Here is a 13,889-nt window from a genome sequence, read left to right on the forward strand (position 1 = left end):
TTGAGTAGGCATTTGAGGTTGCTTAGGTGGAGTAGAATGAATGATTTATGGTTGAGATGGAGGTGGAGAACACCAAGGGGCCCTAGGTGAATTCTAATTGGGATGGTAATAGGAATAGAATGCACCTTGCATGCCCTGCTAGTATGGTCAAGGTCCTTGAGGCCTCCTTCAATTGATGTAACAGAGTTGTTTAGCCCCACCTTCTTCCCCTTGGTATACAATTTTCAATATATTCAAATAGGGACACTTATCTATGGAATGGTTTTCCTGACAGACCAAGCAGACCTCTATAATATTTAATGGACATTCATTTATTGGGGTGCCTTCTAGTGAATTTAGGGAAAAATATAGCTAAGGCTCTCTTTGATTCCTCTTGTTTCCTCTTGATCTGCATGGTGTCCATTTGTAGAGCAAAGGTGTGCAACATTTCACTTTTAAATTCCTCCAAATGTCTCCAATTTCATTCTTGATAGATGTGGTGGAGGAAGAGGAACTATCCAAATCTTGACTGGATTTCTCCTTCTTCCTAGTAGCCCTAGAATGGTTTTTGAATATTGATTTGATGTTGTCATAGGGTCACTGATAAATGTCCCCTCCAGACAACATGTTTAGGGTTTCTAGTATGTCCTCCATGATTCCTCTAAGAAGGAATAACTTGAGTGATTCATGATCAAGGGTGCATCTGGCCCTTTTACAACTGAGTTGGAACCTTTCCTCATAGTCTTCCAGGGATTCATCCAGTCTAATATTCATTCTATATATTTCCTCTTTGGTGGATTTGGACCTACAATAGTCCATGTACTTTTTGTTAAAGGATTATTTCATTTGAGCCCAGGTAGTGATGTTATCCCTAGGTAGACCCATGAACCAGTGCAAGGTTGCATCCTTAAGGGTGGATGGGAACAACTTCATCTTCTGGTCTTCAAAGGTATAATCACAAGTTCTACAAACAACAACAAAATCAAACAAAAATGTATCAATGTCCTCTTAGGTTAAGCCATGGAAGTGAGGAAGGGTAGAAGGGCTTATATTTTTCATCCTAGCATCTCCATTAGTCTCTCTGATGGGAAAATCACCCTCATTTATGTTTTCAACCATGGTGTAGGTATGTGGAATGGTTTATTCTTCTTCTTCCCCAATAGGCTCTTCAAAGATCTCAAGTTGATCACCTAAGGGGTCCTCTAACTCCCCTATAGTTAGGGAGGGAAGTTGACAGTCACTGAAGAAGAGTGAAGGTTGATTGTTTGATGGTGTGGGGGTATTTGGAAATAATTTCCCTAAAGTGTCTCTACTCCTATGAGGCATGAAAGAATTTTTTTCTTTTTATGTGTTTTTTCAAAACCAACTACAAAATAGAAAGGAAAGCAAGAATAACATCTATCTACTGAATACAAAATAGAAATAAAAGAAGAAATTACATTTACATAGACACATCCCTAGAAACGGTGCAAAAAAGTGATGAGCCTCAGTATTTCAACAAGAATGCTACAACTCCAAAAGCTACCAACTTTACTTTATCAACTAGGGTTTCATACAAAATCTGAGGTGACAGTGTTATATAAATAGTAGATGCATCATCCTACTCATGCCACCCTCAACTGGGTCACTTAACCATTAGGGTTCCATTCCTCTACTGAACTAAAAGGAGTCTAACTACTAAAAGAAGAATGTAAAGGCTAGTCCTAGTGCAAAGAAAGTAAATGCTTTTTAACTCAAGAAATGAAAGTTGCCAACTTGTAAAGGCTATGAAACGACACAAATCTTATGATAATTTTCAGAAAGGAAACTATGCTAACTTGCACTCAATCATCTAGCTATCAAGGTTTCCTTAAAACAGAAGGTTATTCTACCATTTCATAATTCAAGAATTCATGCATTGACTATCTAATTCACACTTGGAGAGTAAATAAAGTTCTAATTGCTAAATGCAGAAATGAAAGAACTAATGCTATATGATCTTGCAGTAAGGGAAAAGGAGTGAATGAATTGGTCTAGGTGGCACTTTTGGTCATGGAGTCCAAGTTGAGGGGTAAACTACTCCTAAACTAGGTTAGGCTATCATTGCAGGTCAAAACAAGCTTCTACAGGTGAGTTACTGGATGTTGGTACAAGATTCTTGTATTGCTACAAAATGTCCTGAAATGCTACATGAAGTTGGCTGAGAGGGTTTGGAGGGAAAGAATGGTGAGAAGAAGTGTTGAAAGGGTGTATGAAAATTTTGGAAAGTGTGGGGAAGGTGATCATCACCCTTAGCCAAGCTCAGTACTTCAAGAAGCTCAGATTTGAGCTAAGATGGATTACTCATGGTAACCGAAAAATAGAGGTTTATAACACGGGTTGGCATGCATCAATAGAACATGGAGAATACCTAAATGGAGCTGGTGAAAGGGGTCCTTTCCTGAAGATTAACAACCCTGCAATAACACCTGCACCTGTTTCTCTTTTCGTTTGCAAATTATTACATGTCAATGTGGAAAAGATGAATTGAATTTGGAAAATCTTATCTAATTACTGCTAAGAACTTTATCTATGAGATTGACTACCTTCTAAGCTACAACAATCATGAGAAGAAAAATAACAAATGTAAATCTTCCAAGAAATCATAAACAACTATCTAACCAATGCTAAAACTTGATCTATGCAATGAATAAGAAATCAAAATTTGTTTTTGGGCTATGAGAGTGGGGTCCTCTAATCATGACCCCATGAGGGAGATGAGATAGGGATCACTGTCATAAACTTTTTGATGGATTTTAATCTACTGAACTGCAGCAACTAATCTACCCTCTAAGCTAATGGATACATAAATAAGGAATAACTTAATCAATAGTCTAAGCTAAAAGAAACATGAATAAACTTCAGCAATTAATCAACATTCTAGACTAAGAATATAGATACAAGAGAGGAACTTCTACTACTAGGATTGGGCCCTAACCCAAGAGCTTCAGCCCTCTGAGTAAACTCGGTGCTGGATCAAAACATAACTTCTCAGTATCATTCAAAAAGTGTCAAATACATCATAAAAATAGCATTCAGCTTAATGGCCTCTTGGCTACAATAAAACCTTGAATCCTAATGAGTCCCTTAACGTGTTTATTTATACAAAATTGGAGCTACCAACATATCCCTAGAAAATAGGGATATTTGACTCCCTAACTTGAGAATAGGTGAATCTAACTCTTCCTTGACTTACATTGGCTCAGCTGCCAATGAACTCGGCTGCTTGGCTGTCAATGACACAGAGTTGATGAGATAGACTGGGGGGTCTGCGACTGATTTGAGAAATTAAGGAGGTAGACCACCTCCTAGAATATCTCTTACTTGCCTACTCTGAGTTCCTGCACTAAAATCAACTCAAAATTGAACCAATTCCTGCATTTAACACGCATTAAATAGTATCACATATTTACTCCTCACACTAAGCATAATATAACAAAATTTGTAGATAAATTATCTGAATTGGAGCAGATTGGTAATGTTGTACTAATTCCCCATTTAGAAATAAACCCAAGATTCTTATCATTTGCATTTCAAGTTCTTAAGGATTCAAAAAAAACTTTTGCAATTAACGGATTCCCATGGGAGATTCTTATGTAAACATTATAAACAATTTAACATAAAAACATATGTTGAACATCAGCAATATGATAGAAATGAACATCAATATACAACACACAACAAGCACATGATAAAGGAGTTCACACCTCTTGGGCTACGTCTCCTTGGTACAGCTTCCAATGGCTTGAGCCTCTCTATTTTTCTCAAATTACATCAAAAGTGTGTTTACAATGCTCAGATGCCTCTAAAACATGTCTCAATGAGTTCATAATACAAAAAAAATGGCCATCCAACCTCTTTTTGCATCTCATTTGGATAAGAACTGAAGAAGTTATGACTTCTCTCAGTTTCTCCACTAATTGTTCCACAAAATGCTCAAAAACTGACCAAAACCCCTTTCCCACTCCAAAATTCGCTAAGGAAGTAAAAATTTCGCCGCACCGTGGGCCATATCCTGTTGGCCATATTGCAATCACAATCGGCTAAGCTACGGGCTCTTAACACTACAAAATGTTGTGATGTAGGGTTATGACCAAACGGGATATTAAATTGGAACTTATCAAACTCCCTCATCTAGAATCCTCCTGCCCACTGCAATCGGCGAGTTTGGGCAAGTGCAAGGTCTTGTTTACCTGGAAGAACACGACAACTATGATTTTGTTGACCCACCGGTGTATTAAACTGCAGCATAAAAATTATTGCATCAGGGTCTATTGCCTTTGGAACTCAACCGCATTGAGGCCAATTCCTGTTGTCGCTTCTTTTCTACGATTGTGATATGTGATCTCATCACATCGCAACCCTGAACCTGTCGGGGGCCGATTTGTAACACCGAAACACTTACCACTGCAATATGCAATTTGTGAGGGCCAATGGCGAGCTGCTACTTGGTGCCTCCTTATTCGCTAAAGACTTGCCACATCATCTTAATCTTTCCATATAGGCAAGTCAAACCTAAACTTTGACTTGGTTTAACTTTTGCATACGAACTCGGTTTTGAGTGTCATTCACATCGTTGGATTCCGAATGATGAGCTCTTCAATATTAAGCTGAGTTTGGCAAGATTCTGACACTTTCATTTTTTTAGCATAATTCTGAGCACCTAATCACTCCTCCCCATTGGAAGCCTTTTGGACCCCAAAAGGATCACTTTCAGTTATTGAACAGATGAGGGTATTGTTCCCTCACCTTCCCCACTTCAATCCATTTTCCTTTGATGGATGTGTACCTTTGAGACCCACCCAAAGATAATTAGTATTTCCTCTCTTAGTTGTCCTTGTCCTTCTGTCAAGTATAGTGTCTTGCTGAAGCATATCAAGGTATTCTCAAGAAAAGTCTTCAATAGATGGAATTTGAACATTCTCTCCTTGATCTTCAATCAAAGGAGGTTCATACAATCTCAAATTTTCAACATTAACAACAGAATAGATTTGCATATATGAAGGCAAATCAAGTCTGAAAGAATTATTACCAATCTTTTCCAGAATTTTAAATGGACCACAATGAATTGGTTTTATCTTTTTACCTTCACCTTGAATCTTGTACTTGCTAATGTATAGCCAAATTTCATCACCTACTTGAAACTAATGATCCACACGATGCTTATCATGCCTTGCCTTATACTTTCCTTGACTCTTTTCTAGTTTTTTTTGAATTGTTTGGTGAATCAACTGAATTTTCTCAATGAATTTCTTTGCCCTATCTATGCCACTATGTCCATCTACAGCTACATCTTTCTCAAAGATCAAATCCAAAGACAATTTAGGAAAATACCCAAGATATGCCTCAAAAGGTGAAGTTAGAGTAGAAGATTGTTTTGCTCAGTTGTAAGCATGTTGAATATAATGCAATTGTCCGTCCCACAACTTAGGATGTTTGTTGTAATATCCTCTTAGCAAATGAATTATTGTCATGTTTACCACTTCAGTTTGATCATCTATTTGCAGATGGAAGGTTGTACTTTTTTTAAACTTGGTGTCCATCAAGTTCCATAAACTTGACCAAAAATTCCCAACAAATTGAGAATCATGATCAATTACAATAGAAGTAGGCAATCCAAAATGAACCCATACATTTTGAAAGAAAAGTTGAGTTGTTTGTTCAACTATAATTTGCTTTTTACAAGGCATTAATATGCACATCTTGTTGAACCTATCCACAGCTACATACAAATAATCATGATCTTTCCTTGACAAAGGAAGGCCTCCTCCAAAATCCATAGAAACAATTTCCCATGGTCTTGAAGGCACTAGAAGTGGTGTGTACAATCCTAGTTTCCTATTACTAGGCTTACTGACTGAACACAATGAACAACCTTTGATAAACCATGACACTTTCAAGCATACGAGGCAAATAAAAACACCTCTCAAGATTTTCCACTGTTTTACTTACACCGAAATGTCCAGCAATAAGAGAAGTGTGCGCTTCCCTTGTGACATTTACTCTCTCTCCCCGTGGAACACAAAGTTTTCCAAAATGATACAACATATTATCATGTACATGGTAGTCTAATTCCTTAAGTTTTTGGCCTTGACTCAAGTTTAACTATACATCTTGAAATTCAGCATCTTGTGCGTATTGTTCAACATAAATTTCAAGCAAAACAGAATTATTCTTGAGTAAAATGGCTACATTTACAACCAGTCTAGAAAGCATATCAGCAACTATGTTATGTATACCTTTCTTGTATCTGATTACCAAGTGGAATTGCTGTAAAAATCCCATCCCACAAAAGTGCCTTGATTGTTTCTATTTGGTTTGAGATTGAAGCTATTGCAGAGGTTGATGATCGGTGTGAATAATGGTTTCTTTCCCCATCAAATAATGCTTCCATTTCTTCACACTTTGTAGCAATGCATAAAGCTCTTTATCATACGTAAGATAGTTTATAAAAGCAACATTAAAAATCTTAGAATGAAACGAAATGGGCTTACTCTGTTGTAAAAGAACTGCACCCATGGCATAGTCACTTGCATCAGTATGTATTTCAAAGGGTTGTTTCAAATCCAACAATGCCAAAACTGGGGTTGAACTGATCTTTTGTTTCAAAGTATCAAATGCTTTTTGTTGTTTTCCTCCCCACTGGAAGACAACCTTCACGCTGGTCAACGCATGTAGTGGATTTGCTATGGAGGATAAATTGGAAATGAACTTCCTCCAATACTGCGTTGCTCCTAGAAAACTCCTTACTTCTGTAACTAGTTTGGATATTAGCCAATTCACAATGACCGAAACTTTAGAGGGATCAATCTTTAGCTCACCTCCTCCAACTATGTGGCCCAATACACTAAGGAAGTTTTCTCGAATTTGTAGATTTTAACCCCGTACAGAAATTACCTGCATACGAATTCTAAAACACAGAAAATAAACAATGCGAGAGCATAACACATAAAACACATATACACAAAGATTTTCCCCTGGATCCCAAAACCGGGACTACCATCTTGATTTTTCATTATGTTCCTTTCAATGTTACAATACATATTTATGCATGTTGAAGCATCCAATACCATGGACTGAAAACCATCACGTCCAATACCATGGACCGAAAACCATTATGTCCAAAAAACATGTGCGAAAATCATGCACAAAACCATACGTGGGTCCGCCCAACCTAACATAGGGTCCAAAACCAAAATTTTCCGGGGTGCTACCCCAGACCCCATAAAGTGTGGTTACGGGTGCCCTTCAAACCCCCCTGTTAACTACGTGGAAAGAATATAACACAACCCAACATTCTCCCACTTGTTGTTTTCTTTCCACAGGGAGCCACAAGAGAGCTTAGTCATTTATCCAACCCTGAAATGCCCATTGTCTCTCTACACCAAGAGAACTTCTCAGAGCTCACAGATTTTGTCAATGCATCTACGGTATTCTTCAAAGTTTCCACCTTTACCAGCAACACCTTTCTGTCTTCTATCATATCCCTCACAAAGTGATACTGAACATCAATGTGCTTTGTCTTTGAATGATATGCAGGGTTCTTTGCCAAGAAAATTGCACTTTGGCTATCACAGTCTATCCTTATAGCTTCCTGTACTAACCCCATACTTGAACACAATATATGCAACAAACTACTTCCTTGCTTGCATGAGTGGCTGCCATGTATTCTGCCTCTGTAGTTGATAGTGCCACTACAGATTGTTTCTTACTCATCCAACTGACTGCACCTCCAAATGGGTTAAACACATACCCACTTGTAGATCTTCTCTGATCCAAATCTCCAGCCCAATCTGCATCAACAAAGCCACGAATATCCAACACTCTGTCCAATCCTGGTCTTCCTTGGTAGAACAGACCATAATCATTTGCGCCACGCAAATACCTGAAAACCCGCTTCACTACTCTCCAATGCTCCTTTCCTGGTTCTGACATAAACCTGCGCAATACTCCCACTGCATGTGCAATGTCTGGTCTAGTACAGACCATTGCATACATCAGGCTGCCAGCTGCACTTGCATATGGAACACGGGACATGTCCTCTTCCTCTTCTTGTGTCTTGGGACATTGTTCAGCAGATAACCTCACACCTACAGGAATAGGAACCTTCACCAATTTACTATCCTGCATATTAAACCTCTGCAGTATTGTCTTGACATAATTCCTCTGGTTTAACCAGAGCTTCCTCTTTGCCCGATCTCTATTAATTTCCATGCCTAAAATATAGTTTGCAGCACCAAGATCTTTCATGTCAAATTTGGAGGACAATTGGGTCTTCAAATTCTGGATAATTTCTTTCTCATTTCCAACCAGCAACATATCATCCACATACAAGACCAGATAAATAACATGGTCACCAATTAATTTAAAATACACATAGTGGTCTGCTTTGCTTCTGGTGAAGCCAAGTCCCCGTATCAATTTATCAAATTTCTGATACCACATCCTTGGTGACTGTTTTAACCCATATGGATACTTCTTTAACTTACACACCAGTTCTTTCTTACCCTTCACCGCAAAGCCTTCAGGTTGCTTCATGTAGATCTCCTCTTCCACATCCCCATGAAGAAATGATGTCTTCACATCCATCTGTTCTACCTCAAAATCAAAAGTAGCAGCAACAGATAAAAGTAATCTAATAGAAGTTACCTTGGCAATAGGAGAAAAAATATCACCAAAATCAATTCTTGGCACCTGGGAATAACCTTTTTCTACCAACCGAGCTTTGTATTTCTCCACTTTTCCTTCTGCATTTGTCTTCTTTTTGAACACCCATTTGCTGCCAATGGGTTTCCTTCCAGCCAGCAACTCCACCAGATCCCAAGCCTCATTTTTGTGCAAAGATGCCCTTTCATCAACCATGGCCTCTTTCCAGAGTTTTCCATCCTCTGAATCCACTGCTTCCTTCACAGTTCTAGGATCATCATCACTAACACACAAAGAAAATTTTGAACAGAAAGCAGATGGACTATACCTTTCTGGCTGCCTTCTTTCTCGAACTGATCTTCTCACAGCCGGAGTTTGTGGCTCTTCATTTTCTGATTCCTCCTCTGTTGTAGAGTCTGATTCTTCATCCTTTAGCTCAAACTCTATCTTCTCAGGTTCCTTTGGTTGGACTTCATGTTTAATAACATCTTTTACCTCTCTGAACACCACATCTCGGCTGTACACAACCTTCTGTGTGACTGGGTTCCAAATCTTATAACCCTTTAAATCATCCTTATACCCAATAAAGATGCACTTTTCAGATTTACTATCCAACTTGGTTCGTTTCTCCTTTGGAACATGTACATATGCATCACATCCAAATACCCTTAGATGTGAAAGAGAGGGTTTCTTACCAGTCCATATCTCTTTGGAGTCTTATCCTCCAATGCTGATGAAGGTGATCTGTTGACCAGGTAACATGCAGTATCCATCGTCTCTGCCCAGAATTCCTGTCCTAACCCGACACCACTGAGAATGCTTCTTGCCCTTTCCATCAACGTCTTGTTCATTCTTTCTGCAACTCCATTTTGCTGAGGTGTATATGGAGTAGTCTTCTGTCGTGTTATACCACACTTCTTGCAGAACTCTTCAAATTCCTTACTGCAAAACTCTCCATTATCTGTCCTCAGCACCTTTATCTTCTTCTCTATCTAGTTTTCCACCAGAGCCTTAAATTCTTTAAACCTGTCAAAGACTTCAGATTTCTTCTTAAGGAAATATATCCATGTATTCCTTGAGAAGTCATCTATAAATGATACATAGTACACAGACTTACCCAGTGATGGAACCTTCACAGGTCCAAACACATCACTATGCACAAGCTCTAATATATGTTTCACCCTCTTACCACCAGAGGGGAAACTCACCCAATCAAAATCTAGAGAGCTATTACTCATACCTTCTACCATACCTTTACCATGAAGTATTCGAAGGCCCTTTTCTCCAATATGTCCAAGCCTTTGATGCCACAGCATGGTCTTCTCTCCAGAGACCACTATATTTTCTGCTCCACTTTCAGGAACCACAGAACTATTGCACCCATCAATAATAGTGCTACCTTGCAGCTTGTACAGAGTTCCAATCCGAACTACCCGCATCAATACTAGTTCTCCCCAAACCATCTTGTAGGTATCCTTCTCGAACACTATTTTTTACATCTACATCATCCATCTTGCTTACAGAAATTAGATTTCTGGCTAATGCAGGAATATGTAGAACACCTGGAAGCGTTCTAACCTTCCACCTTGCAACTTCAACTTTACTTTTCCGCGACCAATGATTCTAGCCTTCCTATCATCCCCTAAGAAGACATCACCACCATCATATTTCTCATACTCGCAGAACCACTCTCTATGGGGAGTGAAGTGAAAGGATGCACCTGAGTCAATCAGCCATGCCTCATGATCTACATGTGTACTTGAAGAAGCCAAGTACACATCCCCACCTTCATCTGAGGTGGTTTTCTCCTCTGCATAAGGAGCCTCATCAGATCCCTTTCCTTTGTCAGGAGCTTTAGATTTACAGTCCCTTTTGAAGTGGCCTTCCTTTCCGCATTTCCAGCACACCACCTTTACAGGTTTTCCTGGAGATTTAGATCTCCCTCTAGATTTAGATCTCCCACTCGATGACTTATTTTTGTTTCTGTTCTGGGACCATCCTCGTACAGACAAGGAATCACCATTTTGTCTCTCCATATTTTTCCATCTCATCTCCTCCATCAGCAAGGATGAGACTATTTCATCAAAATGCAAGGCAGTTGCATTGCTACCTATTGCAATAACTAGACTATCCCACGAATCTGGTAGAGAACACAACAAATTGATGCACTTATCTTCATCTGAAATTTTAATATCAATGGATGCTAACTGACTTACCACAATATTAAATGCATTCAGATGCTCTGTCATCGAGTCTCCATCTTTCATCCTCAGGTTATACAGCTTTTTCCGCAAGAACATTTTGTTCACCAGAGACTTAGATTGGTACAAAGTCCCTAACTTGTCCCACAAAGCCTTTGTTGTAGCTTCCCCTGATACATTCAGCAATACTGAATCTGAGATACACAATCGTATTGTGCTCTTTGCCTTCTAATCCAACTTCTTCCATTCTTCATCAGGCACTCCCGTTGGTTTAGTACCTAGATCTACCGCGATCCACTGATCTTTATCCACCAACAGATCCTCCATCTTGAGTTTCCACAACTCAAAACTCTAACCATTAAATTTCTCGATCTCTATCTTTCCACTGCTTGCCATCTTCTTTCACCACCAGAATCGATCTCACGGATCTCCCACTGAGTAGGGTCTACCACAGGCCCGAGAGAAACCCTTCAGCAACAAAGGCATCCCCTTGAAGCCAAATCTGCTTTGATACCAAATGTAGGTTTTAACCCCGTACAGAAATTACCTGCATACGAATTCTAAAACACAAAAAATAAACAATGTGAGAGCATAACACATAAAACACATATACACAGAGATTTTCCCCTGGATCCCAAAATCGATACTACCAGCTTGATTTTTCATTATGTTCCTTTCAATGTTACATTATATATTTATACATGCCGAAGCATCCAATAACATGGACCGAAAACCATCGAGTCCAATACCATGGACCGAAAACCATCGCATCCAAAAAACATGTGCAAAAATCATGCACAAAACCATAGGTGGGTCCACCCAACCTAACATAGGGTCCAAAATGAAAATTTTCCGGGGCACTGCCCCAGACCCCATAAAGTGGGGTTACAAGTGCCCTTCAAACCCACTGTTAACTATGTGGAAAGAATATAACACAATCCAACAAAATTCACATTTAGACATCTTTAGAAATAATTGTTCTTTTCTCAGGATATCCAAAACTTTCCTAACATGCTTGACATGCTCTTCTCGTGATATGTTGAATACCAAAATATCATCTAAATAGATAATTACAAACCCATCAATAAATGATCTTAAAACATCATTCATAACTCTCATGAATGTAGCTGGAGCATTACAAAGACCGAAAGGCATAACCAACCACTCAAACAATTTCTGTTTGGTTTTAAAAACAATCTTCCATATGTCCTCCTCAGCGATTCTAACTTGATGATATCCACTTCTCAAGTCTAATTTAGTAAAATACTTTGCATTTTTCAACTGATCTAGAAAATCATCTATTCTAGGCAGTGGGTATCGATTCTTTATTGTGATCTTATTTAAAGCTCGATAATCTACACACATGCGCCAAGTTCCGTCTTTCTTGGGTACCAATACAATTTGTGAACCACATGACGAAGTAGAAGGATGAATTACTCTTTTATCTAACAGTTCCTGGACTTGTTTTTTGATTTCTAAACTTTCCAGAATTGACATTTGATACATACCAATGTTTGGGAGTGGACAGTCCTGTTGTAGCTGAATTTCATGTTGAATTCCTCTTCTTGATGGCAGTCCCTTTGGTTCTTGAAACATGTCCCCATATTGATTGACCACATCAACCAATTCAGCTTTTAGCTTCACATCATTACCTGCAAAGGATTCCTGCTCCATGTCATTCTTCTGCTTGATCATGAGGAGCATGAGACTCTTGTTGGAGTTAACCAGTCATTTCATTTCACCTGCGCTTGTCAAAGACAGACTAAGCTTTCTGCGATGAGCTCTCACAAAGTACTCCACTCTGTCTTTGAACAAATGATATTTTTTCACAAATCTGTGGAAAACATCCTTCTTGTCATACAAATACGGGCTTCCCAACACAATTCCTAAGATATCCAATGGCACAACGTCTAATTCAACTTCATCAATGAAGTTGGCGATGATTGCAAATACAAAAACGCATTTTCGTGTCACCTGCAAATTGGAATCCTTGGTTATCCAACCCAACGGATACGGTTTATGATGAGGCACTAAATCCACAGAAATTAAGTTGGCCTGAGATCCACTATCAAACAACATATCAATTTTTGTATGCTTGGAAATAACTCGAATATGGAACAACTCGATTCTAGTTTCCTCATTTGAAATGTTGTGAGAGTTATTTGTTGTGCTGGTACTTGCTACGGTTGCCTCTTTGATGACCTCTTTGCTTTCTTTTTCCACGGATTTTCCTTTGGTGACTGTGGCTGCGATTTTTGTTTCATCCCCTGAGTATGAACCCAAGTCTTGTTGTGCAGCAGCATTGGTCTTTTGTTTCCCTTTATTGTTGAATTTATTCGGTCTAATTTTGGATGAAGCTTCCAACAATGTGCTTCATCATGTCCTTCCTTGGAACATTTCTTGCACATGGGTCTCTCCCCTTCTGTCTTAACAGAAGCATTTTTCTTATGTTTTCCTTTAAACTTCTTCCCTTTTTCAACACTCTAAAATGGATTCTTCTTACCTTCTTCCTGTATATTTTTCCCTCTTGCTTGGAGGTGTGTAGCTTGAACACAGACCTCATCAAGATTCATGGGACTAAACATAAGAATGGTATGTTGAAGATAGCTATGCAACCCTCCTATGTATTTCGGCAAGGTATATTGTGACTGTAAGTCCACTCCTAGCATAAGAGCTCTTTTCCTAAACTCTTGTGTATACTCTTGCACATTTTGACCTTCTAAATATCTAAAATTTTGCCAATTCATAATGGATTTTTGCATATGAGCTAAAAGGTAGAACTGTCTTTTTATAGCAACAATGCAATCAGACCAAGTAATAGAGATCTTACCATGTTTCTTGATATCGTCTTGAGTCCTTGCTCCCCACCATACAAGTTTTGCACCCTCCATTCTCAATGAAGCCAACTGAATCTTGATATCCTCCTCTTGAAGGTTATAAATTCTACAATACACCTCCAACTGAAAAATCTAGTTATCTAGCTTCTCTGCATTAACTTCTCCATTGTACATAGGCAACTCGAATTTAACATCAAGCTTCAGAAAA

The sequence above is a fragment of the Pinus tabuliformis genome, chromosome 3_1 (genome assembly GCF_031772625.1).
Source record: "Pinus tabuliformis cultivar Carrire ecotype Pingquan chromosome 3_1, CPIR1, whole genome shotgun sequence".
NCBI classification, from domain to species: domain Eukaryota; kingdom Viridiplantae; phylum Streptophyta; class Pinopsida; order Pinales; family Pinaceae; genus Pinus; species Pinus tabuliformis.